Source organism: Dromiciops gliroides, chromosome 2, assembly GCF_019393635.1.
Source record: "Dromiciops gliroides isolate mDroGli1 chromosome 2, mDroGli1.pri, whole genome shotgun sequence".
Taxonomy (NCBI): Eukaryota; Metazoa; Chordata; class Mammalia; order Microbiotheria; family Microbiotheriidae; genus Dromiciops; species Dromiciops gliroides.
Genome location: NC_057862.1, coordinates 162,967,203 through 162,981,172, shown reverse-complemented (window position 1 = coordinate 162,981,172; position 13,970 = coordinate 162,967,203). Strand labels below are relative to the sequence as shown.

General features: G+C 37.7%; 1 protein-coding gene across 3 annotated transcripts in view; it reads right to left on the bottom strand.

Annotated features, from left to right (window-relative positions):
• RAB27A (RAB27A, member RAS oncogene family) overlaps positions 1-13,970 on the bottom strand; it is an 83,799-nt gene that overhangs the window by 60,098 nt on the left and 9,731 nt on the right. Inside the window, exon 1 of one of the 3 annotated variants that reach the window (XM_043989876.1) lies at positions 1,967-2,067. The exons of the other annotated variants lie outside the window; for them this stretch is intronic. The gene's annotated coding sequence lies outside the window, so the exon portion shown is untranslated. Of the gene's footprint in view, positions 1-1,966; positions 2,068-13,970 lie in introns of those variants that run through there. 3 annotated transcript variants of the gene reach the window in all.

Genomic DNA, 13,970 nt, shown 5'->3' with positions numbered 1-13,970 from the left:
GTGGAGCAGAGTGACATATCTGGAGTCAGGAAGACCCAAATTTAAATTTGACCTAAGACACTTATTGACTGTTTGACCCTGGACAAGTCACCTAAGTTCTGTCTGCCTGTTTTCTCATTTGTAAAATAGGTATACTGATAGCACTTTCCTCCCAGGGTTGTCATGAGGATAAAAAGAGAAAATTTATAAAGGGTTGTGTAAACTTTAAGGCACTATATAAATGTTAGCTATTTTTAATCTTTTTAGGGGGGGTAGGTAGAGGTATTTTCAGAAATGAAGGTGCTGTGAAAACAAAAGATATTACTTTTAAAAGTATTTCTTTTAAAAATAAGTCAATCTCTTTTGCAGATAGCTATTTATTTCTTCTTTTTTGGGAAGGGTTTTAATAGCCACAACGGACATTTTGAGCCAAGAACAAAATAAGTTGGGGAAGTGACAAGTCAGAAAGAGCCAGAAACAGCACTGGTAGTTCTGACCCTAATTCCAACCAAAGCAAAAGCAACAAGGGAAATTCAAAACAATGGTGCATGCATGGCCCTTATTTCCTCTTCATGCTGAATCTAGGGCAGTATTTGCCAGGCCTGAGAAAAGGAGATAGAGATAGAAGAGAATTCTTTGCCCTTGTCTATGAAGTGTAAATACTGGTGACCATCAGGTGCCATCTTACTGAGGGCGGGGTTTCCTTGTCTCCTTTTCTTCCAACCCTAGTGACCACCAGAAGCCTCCTCCCACTGTGGCCACTGCTAGTTGAGTGACAGCAAGCGAGAAGAAAGGGGCCAGGATATGTGTGGTGACTAGACTCCCATAACAAGAATGTTGCCACAAGCCCTTCTTGGCTCTCGCTTTTGAGAACCCTTCCTGTGATAAAAAACAAACCAATAACAAAACCAAAGAATGAGTCTCCAGCCCAACAGGCTCGAGATTTTCACAATAAATACTTTCTTATACAATGAATGCATTACATTGTAAACATCCCAATGATCTTTCTCTTCAAAACTAGTCTCAGTATGTAACTGAGAAAAATAACTGAGGTGTAGACCTTTCCAAAATAGAATACAGCAACTGCTATGTGAATATTTAGAAAAATTCAACTTTAAAAGTATTAATCATGGGGTCGGCTAGGTGGCACAGTGGATAAAGCACCGGCCCTGGATTCAGGAGTACCTGAGTTCAAATCCGGCCTCAGACACTTGACACTTACCAGCTGTGTGACCCTGGGCAAGTCACTTAACCCCCATTGCCCCACAAAAACAAAACAAAACAAAGTATTAATCGCAACAGCTGTTTACAAAGCATTTTAAGACTTGCCAAGTGCTTCGTAAACATACATTGTTTCATTCATTCATACATGTCTTCATTTCCCCATTTTACAGATAAGGAAACTCTGGTTCAAAGCATTAAGTGTGAAAGGTGGCATCCAGTCCCTCACCAAACCTCAGTCCCTTCTGGTTCTAAGTCCTTATAAGTCTACCCCATTACACTGCCTCCGAATTATTAAAACTTTAAAGAAAAAAAAAACATTTCTCTAAGGCAATTTTAGCTAGATCAGATAGCTCGACTATGTAAAAAATACAAAGATTAGCTATAATTTTCTACCATTGAGGAAACTGGCACCTCCATTCATAGATAAAACTGGCATAAGCCATCAGAATGTAATCAGAACACTTTCAGTAATCTAACTTATCAGTTAGATTCACTAAACACATTATCCACCATTTAAAAAAAAATAAATTCATTTGATTTTGTTAAAAGAGAGAAACAAATTAATGCAGCTAGTGTTCATACCCACCCTCTTACAGTTAAGACAGCACTTTCAAACTAAACTCAGGAAACTTAGCTGTGGTTCCAAAAATTGGGGGTGAAATTTAAGCGAATATATGCAATACTAAGTTTATTTAAATCAAAGTATCTGAAAATTGGCCACAGAAAGCAATACCCCCCTAAGCAAATAAAATCTTAAACATACCTGGGCAGGAAAAGCAAAATTTTGGTTGTTTTTCCAGATACTTTAGATTTCAGAGTTCCCACTACTGATGCAAGGGAATGACTTTCAATCACATGTCCCCATTGAGAAGGTTATCTTTCATCTTGCCCAGACAGAAAAATTTAAAGTCAAGACTGGAGGCTGATAGGCTGTTCAAAGAGGTTTGCACAAGCTTACAGGAACGCAGGAGAATACAGTATCTTGGTAAAAACTCACTCTACCTAATTACGCTCAGCTGTTTGTCATGTGGTCTTGGTGCTGATGAGTCAAGTGATTTCTCCCCTCCACCCCATCCCCCCCTTCAAAAGTTTATCAAGATTCAATTATTTGGTCTATTTTTGAGCAGGAGAGGACTTTACTGAACCTGTTACATAAAGCACTAAAAACTTACTATTTAAAACATTTTTCTTAATCAACATAAGTCCATCGCTTGTGTTTTCTTAAGAAGACATGAAAGCAATGAAAAAGATCCATAAAGTTTGCTAAAGATCACACCAATGATGTGGAACATTAAATATACTTTCACACTCAGTTGATGCACTGGTTACTCTTACTGAATTCCTTTTTTCCCCTTTTCCTTTTTTGCTTTTTGTTACAAGGGATGCTTGAGTAGGGGGTAGGGAAGGATATATTTGGAAATGAAAGTGATGCAAAAAATAAAATACATCAAAAAATTCAAATGACAAGAAAATATTTCAGCAATGATTATCATTTCTTCATAATCACAGTGTTTCTTTAGACTAGTAGGAAGTTCAAACACTCAACTTCCAAGATAAATTAATTAGCATAGCACTACAGAGTAACATAGAAGTGCTGATTACAAGAGAAAAGGATTGTTAGAAGGATGAACGACATATGATTGAAAGTTCCATTTAGTTCCAACCCAGCTCCCTTTACAATGCTATCTGCTCCATTATCGAAGTCATAAACGGAAGTACTAAATAATAAAACCTAAGACTAATTTTTAGGAACATCATTCTACATGTTCTATCCCCAACCCCTATTCATTCTACCAGTCTCACAATAATGATAACTTAAATTATCATAAATTAAACAGTTTATTAAATATTATCATTGTTGAGTTGTTTTCAGTAGTGTGCAGTTCTTCATGAACCCATTTGGGGTTTTCTTGGCAAAAATACTGGAATGGTTTGCCATTTCCTTCTCCAGCTCATTTTACACATGAGGAAACTGGGGCAAAAGGGTGAAGTAACCTGCCCAGGGTCACAGAGTTAGTAAGTGTTTGAGGCCAGATTTGAACTCAGGTTTTCCTGACTCCTGGCCCAGTGTTCTATACATTGTGCCACCTAGCTACCCTTATTAAGTTTTGTTTTGGGTTTTGTTTTGTTTTTTGTTTTTTTTTTTTAGTGAGACAATTGGGGTTAAGTGACTTGCCCAGGGTCACACAGCTAGTAAGTGTTAAGTGTCTGAGGCCAGATTTGAACTCAGGTACTCCTGACTCCAGGGCTGATGCTCTATCCACTGCGCCACCTAGCTGCCCCTACCCTTATTAAGTATTAAACAAATTAGATAAACAGTTTGCATAAGCAATAATTTACAAGTGCCTTAAGTTTTGAAAAATATTTTACACATATCATCTCATTCTAACCTTATAACAACTCTGTGAGGTAGGTTCTACAGGCTTAATTATCTTCATTTTACAATGAGGAAACTAAGGCCCAAAGAGTTTAGTGACTTGACTTTGGTGATATAGCTAGTGTCAGAGGCAAGAACTGACCACAAGTCTTTCTTTTCTAAGTAATCCTTTATACCACACTGCCCATCAGTTTCACCAACCTTCCTATGTCATAAATATATATAGATATAGATGATATAGTTATAGGCATAAATATATGTATGTATATGAGCTCAAATTCATTTGCATAAAACTCTCCTCATTAGTGGCTCTGTACCTGGGGAAGGGATGGAGTTGGAAAAATCTTGTCTTCCAGCTTCAAAGAAAACAAAAATGAAAAGATTTTCTTTACCTTCGTCCATCTCTCCCTGAAAAGCACCTAGAAGAAATAAGTTTGTCCTCTCTTAAGGCTGGAAGCCAGGAGACAAAGGATGTCTTCTCTCCCAAGCTCTCACTGACCTTGCCCCTCATAGAGGCACAGAAAATTGAGTAATCAGTTTCCACCAATGAGGAAAGTCTTATGCAAATAGTCTTGGGGGGGGGTAGGGGAATATGTGTGTGTGTGTGTGTGTGTGTGTGTGTGTGTGTGTGTGTGTGTGTGTGAGAGAGAGAGAGAGAGAGAGAGAGAGAGAGAGAGAGAGAGCGAGAGAGAGCGAGAGAGAGAGCGCAAGTGCAAGCGATCTAAAAAGTCACTGAAATTTATAGTTTAAGCTAGGCTTAAAACTGCACTGATACTTTTAGGTCATCTTATATTAAATAGATGTTTATAAGGAAAGAATTGGTGTCATAAACATACTATTAATGCAGTATACATTCTCATGGCATTTGAAGCAGATTGGAATTTATCTCAAAGTAGAACTATAATAGAAAGTACAGAAAAAGGATGGAATGTAGGGCAGACTGCTATACTTTTTTGATCCTACTGTCATGGAAATAAGTGACTCTAATCAGAGAAAGTCATCCTGAACACTGGGAAAATTACATAACATCTGAAGAGCTTTTCAGCATTTGAGATATTATTGGGGGGGGGGGAACAGGGAAGTGCTAGATTTAGAATCAAAGGACATGGTTTAAAATCCTGCCTCTCCCACTCATACCTACATGAAGTCAGACAATTTACTTAACCTCTCTGGTCCTCAGTTTCCCCATCTGTAAAATAAAGAGGCTGAACGAGATGCCCTCTAAGGTCTCTTTGAGTTCTAAATCTATGGTCTTCTGCCTGCCAGCTTTCTATGAGGCTGCGAGGTAACAGCTTCAGGGAAATGAAAATCTCCCCAAAGTAATGTGAATTTGTGTTGTCTACCAATGTCTCCCCCTGCAGATCTATCTCCGCTCACTGTAATTTGGTCTGGTCTAAAGCAAAATGAGGATAGTTAAGAATGAAAACACTAGAATAATTATGTTTGGGGAGCACAGATATTCTCTGACATTGTTCTAGGAATTGTTCCTTTGAATTTTTGTTTTTGTTTTCAAATAGCAATACATTTAATTTGAACAGAAAAGAAAGGTAAATAACAGGAAAAAATTAAACTGCAGGATTATTCTCAGAAACCAGGGAAAGGAATATGCATTTATAGAGACATACTATGTGTCAGGTTCTTTGTTAAACACTTTTTACAAATATCTCATTTGATCCATACAACAACCCTAGAAGGAAAGTGCTATTCACAAATTAGGAAACTGAGGCAGAAAGCAGTTAAGTGACTTGTCCAGGGTCACACAGCAACTGAGTGTTTGAGGCTGAGTTAGAACTCAAGTCTTCCTGACTCCAGACCTAGTGCTCTATCCTGAGCCACACACCCATAGGAAAACACCCTTCCACATTCTCACAGGCTGGTGTAGAAAGGAACAAATCCTGCTCCAAAGAGAGCAGAGGTTTCAGTGCCAAACTGTCCAGCAACCTCTCCCACTTGACCTTCATGCCCCTGTCTCTTGCTAACCCACTGTGCCTCACTGCCATCAGTGACCCTACCTCCCATAGCTCCTTGGTATGGTTCACTTGCCACTGCTGCTCCATTCTTTCTCCGATGTGATCCACTGAATTAAACTGCCCACTGTAATGACTCTCTCCCTCCCAAGCTGCTGCCCAATGATTCTCTGCAGCAATGTTGCTTTTGTGCATGCAGGTGTTCACCCCTGCCTCTGGTCTCTTAGCTGCCTACTTCCACTGAAGCTTCTTAAGGAAAGTGTCATCTGCAGGGCTAGTGAACACAGCTCCAGTCTCCTGGATTTCCTGGATGGTGCAGAAAGGGGAGGCTCAGGAAGATGTAAGACTTCAAAGCCATGGTTCCCAACAAAAGGTCTCAAGCTCTTAGTTGAGTTAGTGAAACAATTCCATTCACTTCTTTCCTGCCTTATGGGCTACAGACAAGGGGTGTCCTTCCTCACTACTATTAATGCCTGATACTGTCTTTTTGAGAATGGGAATAAGCACACCCCTTTTAATTTGCCCTTTCAATTCTTATCATGCTTCTTTGTAACCTATGCTCAGGTCTGTAAGTTGTCTTAAAAACTAAAGTGCATCGGAAAGAGCTCTAGGTCCGGAGTTGAGGATCTGGGTTCAAATCTTGGTTCTACTGACTTAAATAGCAAATTTTACATACATTAAAGTACCTAGTAAATGGTGGGAGTGGTGGGAGTGGTTATTGTATGACCTGAAACAAGTCACTTACCTTTTCTAGATACTGGTTATCTCATCTATCACATGTAAACAGGAGCAACTAGAGGATCTGATCATCTATAGGGAATATACACAACTCTTCTATTTGGACTCTGTATAAGACATCACCCAAGGTGGTGATGATAACCTTCAGTGAACTAAATCAAGTTCTGATTTGAGACATTTGCCAATTTTCTAGCTCACTTAGAGCCGCTAGATAGTGCAGTGCATAGAGCGCCAGGCCTGGAGTCAGGAAAACTCATACTCCTTAATTCAAATCTGGCCTCAGACACTTGATAACTGTGTGACCCTGGACAGGTCACTTAACCCTGTTTGCCTCAGTATCCTCATCTGTAAAATGAGCTGGAGAAAGAAATGGCAAACCACTCCAGTATCTTTTCCAAGAAAACCCCAAATGGGGTCATGAAGAGTTGGACATGACTTGAACAACGTAGTAGTAGTAGCAGCAGCAGTTTTATTTATTTCCTAGGGAAAGTCTACTGAGGAATTGCACAATTAATTAGACATCCAAAGGCAAAAACCACTCATTCCGCTTTTCTATTATTAAATCAAATTACAATAAAGCATTTTGGCAACAGAGGAGAAGCATTGTTGATACACACACACACACACACACACACATATATATGCATGTCCTTACAGCAATCTGCATTAGAACTTATGACTACAAAATTTATTCCACATGTATAGCCTTTGATCTAGCAATATTACTGCTAGGTTTACATCCCAAAGACATCCCCCCAAAGAGAAAAAAGACCTATTTGTACAAAAATATTTCTAGCACCTCTTTTTGTGGTGGCTAAGAATTGGAAATCAAAGGAACGCCCATCAATTGGGCAATAGATAAACAAGCCTGGTATGTGATTGAAATGGAATATTATTGTGCTATGAGAAATGACAAGTAGGATGATTTCATAAAAGCCTGGAAAAACTTATATGAAGTAATGTATAGTGAAGTGAGCAGAACCAGATGAATATTGTGCACAGTGACAGCAATATTGTTGGATGAAGAACTATGAATGACTTAACTATTTTCAGTAATCCAAGGATACAAGACAATCTCAAAGAACTAATGATGAAGTATACTATCCACCTCCAAAGAAAGAATTGATATTGATTGAACACAGACTGAAGCATGCCATTTTTTACTTTCTTTCATTTTTTTCTTTTATTCAATTACAAAATTACAAATATGGTAATGTTTTACATAATTGCACATGTATAACCTATACCCAATTGCCTACTGCCTCAGGGAGGAGGAAGGGGAAGGAGGGAAGGAAAGATAGAATTTGGAACTCAAAACTTTAAATAAAAATGTTTATTAAAGTAAAAAAATAAGAAAATAAAAGTTACCCCAAACTTAGTTCACTGTGATGTCTCAAGCAGTGTCCATTCTCTCTTTTTTCTACTGTCTTCTTCAATACCTGCTTATAGTCAGACTATTGAACTGGATGACATTTAAGGAGAAATATTTAACAAGCTGCTTTATTGAGCTGTGTTCCTTTCTCTACAAAGGTACATTGTTTTTAAAAAATGTTTTCTTGATGATCATTTTTGGGTGTATCTATCACTATCCACTACTTGATGTCTCCCCTAGGAGAAGCCTTCCCTTCTAACAAATAGATCCAGTCCAGCAAAACAAATCAACCCGTTAGCCCTGTCTAAGAATACACATCTCATTCAGGATCTCTAAAGGTAGGGGGCGGGGTAGGCTTCAATCACAGTCTTTTGAAGTTACTGTTGTTCCTTGCTTTGATCAGAGTTCTTAACTGATGAAAAATGAAACAAGTCAACTCAACAATCATTTATTAAGTATTGGGCCAGGCACTGTGGTAAGCAGATCCAGGAGAACAGTTTACAACATGACAACAACAATAATATGAGGAAAAACAACTTTGAAATGTCTATAAAAAATTAAAGACAATGTTTTAGTAGAGTCTGCCTTACCAATACTCCTAATCTAATAAGAGAACTAGCAGAAGAAACCAAAGTCATGTGGGAATGGATGTGGTACCCATCATCCCCATCATTCTGTCTCCTACTGGATTTGTCCTGAGTGCTTTCAGTGAGTCTACAAAAGATTCATTTTCATCCTTACCCTTTTTCTCAATCACAAAAAAGCTGCTGTTTTATCTGATTGTACAATACAATGCATCCCAAAGGTCTTAGTTTATATTTTAAGTTTTAATAATTTATTATTTGTATTTAATTGATTAAAACTACACTAACAATTTTGGGGCAAGACAGAAGAGGAGAGGCAGCAACCCAGCTGAACACTCCCAACATTCCCTTCCAAATAACCTTAAAAGAATTCTTCAAATCAGATTTTGGATTGACAAAGCCAACGAAAGGTCAGGGTGAGACTTTTTTCCAGCCTAAGGCAATGTGGGAGGTCAACAAGAAAGGTCTGACACTGGGGCTAGCCCAGAGTCCATGCAGCAGTAGCACCAGCAACAGGCCTTGGAGATGGCTGGAATAGGGGCAGAAACATCTTCAGGAGCTCTCAGTCAAGAGATGGGAAGGGGGTCAAAGAATTGGTGAGAAAGAGACTACAGGGGACCCTTTTCTGGCACTGGGTGCAGCTGGCACTGATTGGCAACTCTATCGTCCATACTTAGTCCCAGGGCAGACAGAAGTGGTTGCGGTTGTTCACAAGGGAACAGGGGACCTGATCAGAGTTTTAGGACCAAGAGGAACAAGGGAACAGGGGACCTGATCAGAGTTCTAGGACCAAGAGGAGCAACAGTACTTGTGGCTACAGGGGAGCAGGGGTCCTTCCTGGGTAAATACCAGAGCTCAGACCAGAAAAACAGTGAGCATCCTGGAATACACCACCTTGGAAGCACCAAAAATGTATAGACTCCCAGAATTAGCTCTGAAAACAGCATCATGAAAAAGCCTGAAACTTGGGACAGTGCCTCCCTACCCTCAGATGATCAGAGCCCAACTTTAACATAAAATTTAAAGGCAAAAAATATGCTGAAAGAATGAGCAATCAACAACAACAAGAAAAGGAACCTGACCATATAAAGCTGCTACAATGGCTGGGAAGACCAAGACACAAACTCAGAGGAAAATAGCAATGTGAAAACAGCTATAGGCAAAGCCTCAACAAAAATGCTAATTGGACCCACATCCAATAAGATTTTCCTGGAAGAGTTTAAAGAGATAAGAGTCGTAGAGGAAACAATGGGAAAAGAAATGAGATTGATTCAAGAAAATTGTGAAAAGTTAATTAACAGCTTGGTAAAAAGAAGCACAAAAAACCCACTAAAAAAATAACACCTTAAAAACAGAATGGTCCAAATAGTAAAAGAGGCACAAAGATTCCTTGCAGAAAAGAACTCCTTAAAAAGTAGAACTGGTCAAATTGAAAAAGAGGTACAAATCTCACTGAGGAAAATACTCCCTTAAAATTAGAATCTGGTAAATAGAAGCTAATGATACCATGAGACATTAAGAAACAATAAAACAAAGTTAAAAGAATGGGGGGGAAATAGAAGACAATGTGAAATAGCTCATTGGAAAAACAATTGATCTGGAAATAAGATCCAGAAGAAATAACTTAATAATTCTTGGACTACCTAAAAGCCATGATCAAAGAAAGAACCTAGACATAATATGTCAAGAAATGATCAAGGACAATTGTCCCAATATCTTAGATTCGAGGGGTAAAATAGAAACTGAAAGAATCCACTGACTGGTTCTAACAGGGATCCCAAAATAAAAATTACTAGCAATATTTATAGACAAACCCAAGAGCTCCCAGATCAAGGAGAAAATACTGCAAGCAGTCAGAAAGAAGCAATGAAAATGTCATGGAGCCACAGTAAGGATCACACAAGATTTTGCAGAGCTTGGAATATGGTAGTCTAGAACACAAAGGAGCTAGGATTGCAACCAAAAATAATCTACCCAGCAAAATTCAGTATAATCCTTCAGGATTATAAACTTAATAAAAGAGGGATCTTTAAAGCATTCCTATTGGGAAAAAAATAGCCTATTAGAAAATTTGATAGTCAAACAGAAGATTCAAGAGAAATATAAAAAGAATAAACATGAAAGAGAAATCACTAGGGCTTCAAAAAGCTTAAATTGTTTATATGATTATATGGCAAAATGATATGTGTAACTCTTAAGATCTTTATCATTATTAGGGCAGTTAAAAGGAGTCTACATAGACAGAGGTCATGGGTGTGAGTCGATTACATTGAGATGATCTATAAAAAAATGAAGGGATAAGAAAGAAGAATGTATTGGGAGAAGAGAGAAGGGAGAGGTAGAATGGGGAAATTTTTCTCACATAAAAAGGCACACATAAAAGAGTTTATACAGTGGAGAGGGAAACAGGGAAGAGTGGCAAGTAATGCTTGAGCCTCACTCTCATTGGAACTGGTTCACAATCAGTTGGGTATAGAAATCTATCTTACCCAATGGGAAAACAGAAGAGGAAGGGGATAAGAGAAAGGTAGCAGTTGGGGGTGATAATAGGACAGATAAAGGGAGACGTTCATCAGAAGCAAAACAGACTTTTGAGGAGGAATAGGATAAAGAGAGAGAAGGCTAAACATTAGAAAATGGAATGGAGAAAAATACAGTTAGTAATTACAACTGTGAGTATGAATGGGATGAATTCACCCATAAAATGGAAGATATCGGAATGAATTAGAAAACAGAATCCAGCAATATGTTGTTTACAAGAGACATACTTGAAAGAGAAAGATACACACAGAGTTAAAATAAAGGGCTAGAGCAAAATCTAATATGCTTAAGCTGAAGGTTAAAAAGGCAGGGGTAGTAATCATTATCTCAGACAAAGTAAAAAGCAAAAATAGATCAAATTAAAAGAGAAAATCCAAGAAATTACATTCTGTTAAAAGGTACCATGGACTATGAAATAATATCCAAAAAATTTACAGCAGGTATATATACTAAGTATATATACTATAATATGTACTATACTGTATATACTATATATAGTATGTATACGATATATGCTAAAATATATTATACTATGTATATATTATAATATATAAGTATATATAAGTCTATATTTTATAAAGACCTCATTTCTCAAATATATACTTAATGTACTACTGAGTCAAATTTATAAAAATAAGAGCCATACTCCAATTTATAAATGGTCAAGGGATACGATAGGCAGTTTTCAGAAGAAATCAAAGCTATCTAGAGTCATATAAAACTACTCTAAATCACTACTGATTAGAGAAACATAAATTAAAACAACTCTGAAGTGCCACTTCATACCTATAAAAAATGATAAATGCTGGAAGGGATTAGAGAAAATTGGTAAACTAATGGACCACTGGTAGAATTGTAAACTGGTCTAACCATTCTGAAAAGCAATTTAGAACCATACCCAAAGGGCTATAAAATCATGCATACCCTTTGATCAAGCAATACCACTACTAGGTCTGTATCCCAAAGAGATCAAAGAAAAAGGAAAAGAATCTATATGTATAAAACTATTTATAGCAGCTCTTTTTGTGGTGGCAAAGAATTGGAAATTGGGGAATTGCTCATCACTTGGGGAATGGCTGAACAAGATGTGGCATAGGATTGATTGTGATGGCATATCATTGTGCTATGAGAAATGATGAGGGAAATGGTTTCAGAAAAACATGGAAAGACCTATATGAACTGATGAAATATTATAATGATGATCAACTGTAAAAGACTTAGCTTCCCTGATCAATACAATAACCCAAAACAATTCCAAAAGGCTTATGTTGAAAAAATGTTATCTACCTCCAGAGAGAGAACATAAATTCTGAGAGCAAGTTGAAGTATTATTTTTCACTTTCTTTATTTTTCTTGCTTTTTTGGGATATGGTTAATACAGAAATATGTTTTGCAAGATTTCACATGTATGCTGTGTGACCCTAAACAAATGGTTTAACTTTTCTGTACTCTTAGATCATTCTCCAAAGCCATAAGTGACAGAAAAGATGCAAACCTACATTAGTAGTGGGAGTTTCCTCAATAGGAATTTACTACATAATCGAAATCACAGAGCTAGTCCCTATGTATATTGTACAACCCATATTTCTCAAGATGTTTTTATTTCCTTCCTATCTGTCCCTGATCAGCTTCTCTTATTTGCAGGTGAAAAATAGGAAAGGTATGAGATGGAACTTCAAAAAATTTTGAAAACTAGAATTTCTAACCTTTGTTATTCCATTATACGAGGTTGTCAGGATCAGAAGGCCCAGAATTTCATTGATGTGAACTTTGCCCACCTCCCCAGTTTGTAACAGGGCCTATAAGGTATTTAATGGCAGATTCGAAATTGCAACCTTTCTGACTCAGGACTTGAATCGTACTAGAGGGAAAATAACAAACTTAAGCCAGGTTCTGGTCTAGGCACAGACTGCTTTTGCTACAGAAGTCATCATCATTAGCTAGTCACAAGCATTCCATGGCCTCCACATAGAAAGTAAATGTAAAAAAGAATACAGCAATCCCTAGAAACATTAAATTTTCTTTCCACATTCTGGCAAAACACATTCAGTGCCCATGAAGGACTGGAAAATGATTCATTAAATATGATAGTTCCTTCCTTGCATAATAATTAAAGTTCATATCTTCTAAACAGATTAGGTAGTGTTTCCTATCTCAAAAATAGAAAAAAAAACCACTAATCTTTCTACTAATTGGATGAAAAATAACTCTGCTATTGCAGCATGAAGGAAGTTGCTAGCATTCATGTCCTACAAAGGAAGGAAGTTGCTTAAGATAATTATGTAAGTTGAACAAGATAATGGAAGGTGATTGCAAATATAGACATAGAAAGCCAAAACCCAATAGAGGGCCCCTGCAAGGACAACAGGGATGAGTGCCTCTGGGTAATTACTGAAATAGCTGTATCAAAAGACAAGACAGACTTCACTAAGCATACCTCACAAATCCCACTCTACACATTTCACATTTAGCTCTGCTTCTCTAGGACTTAACCTTAGTCCCCCAAGAGCCAGTTTGTATCTGCACAAAGTCTACTGGCATCTAGACTAGAGATAGGTTGGAGTGAATGTACCTAGTAAATAGGTAACTATACTTCTGCAAAGAAACATACCCATTGTGTGAAGACCATGGTCAATAACAGTTCATCTTTTGCATAAATGCTTCCAAGGAAAACTGGTGGCTAACTTAGGTTTATTCTAGCCAACTTTAAGCCTTATTTTGATTGAAAAATATAAATACAGGTGGGTGGATAGAATCCACAGAAGGTTGGAGCTAAACGGGACTTAAAAGGTAACCTAGTCCAAGTCCCCTCCATTTTGTAGTAGAAACAAAGCCCCTGGAAGGTTAAATGATTTGAGTTCTCTCCAGTCAATGGCAGACACAGAATTCAAACCCCAGAAATATAACCCCAAGGTCAGCACTTTTTCCAGTATCTTCATCAACCCAATCCAGTTCAACAAAGGTTTATTAAGTGCCTACTATGTTCAAAGCACTCTGCTAGGATCTGAGGAGACAAAAAAACAAAGACAACACAGCTCTTGTCCTTATGGAGATTATAGTATAATGGAGAACAGTAGGAAGAGGGACCTTACCAATGCAGGTCGGCACCTTCATAATCTTAATTCATAATCTTAGAGAGTTGCCAGTCAGGCTGCATGTGGCCCCCCCAATGCTTCCCAAGTGCCACT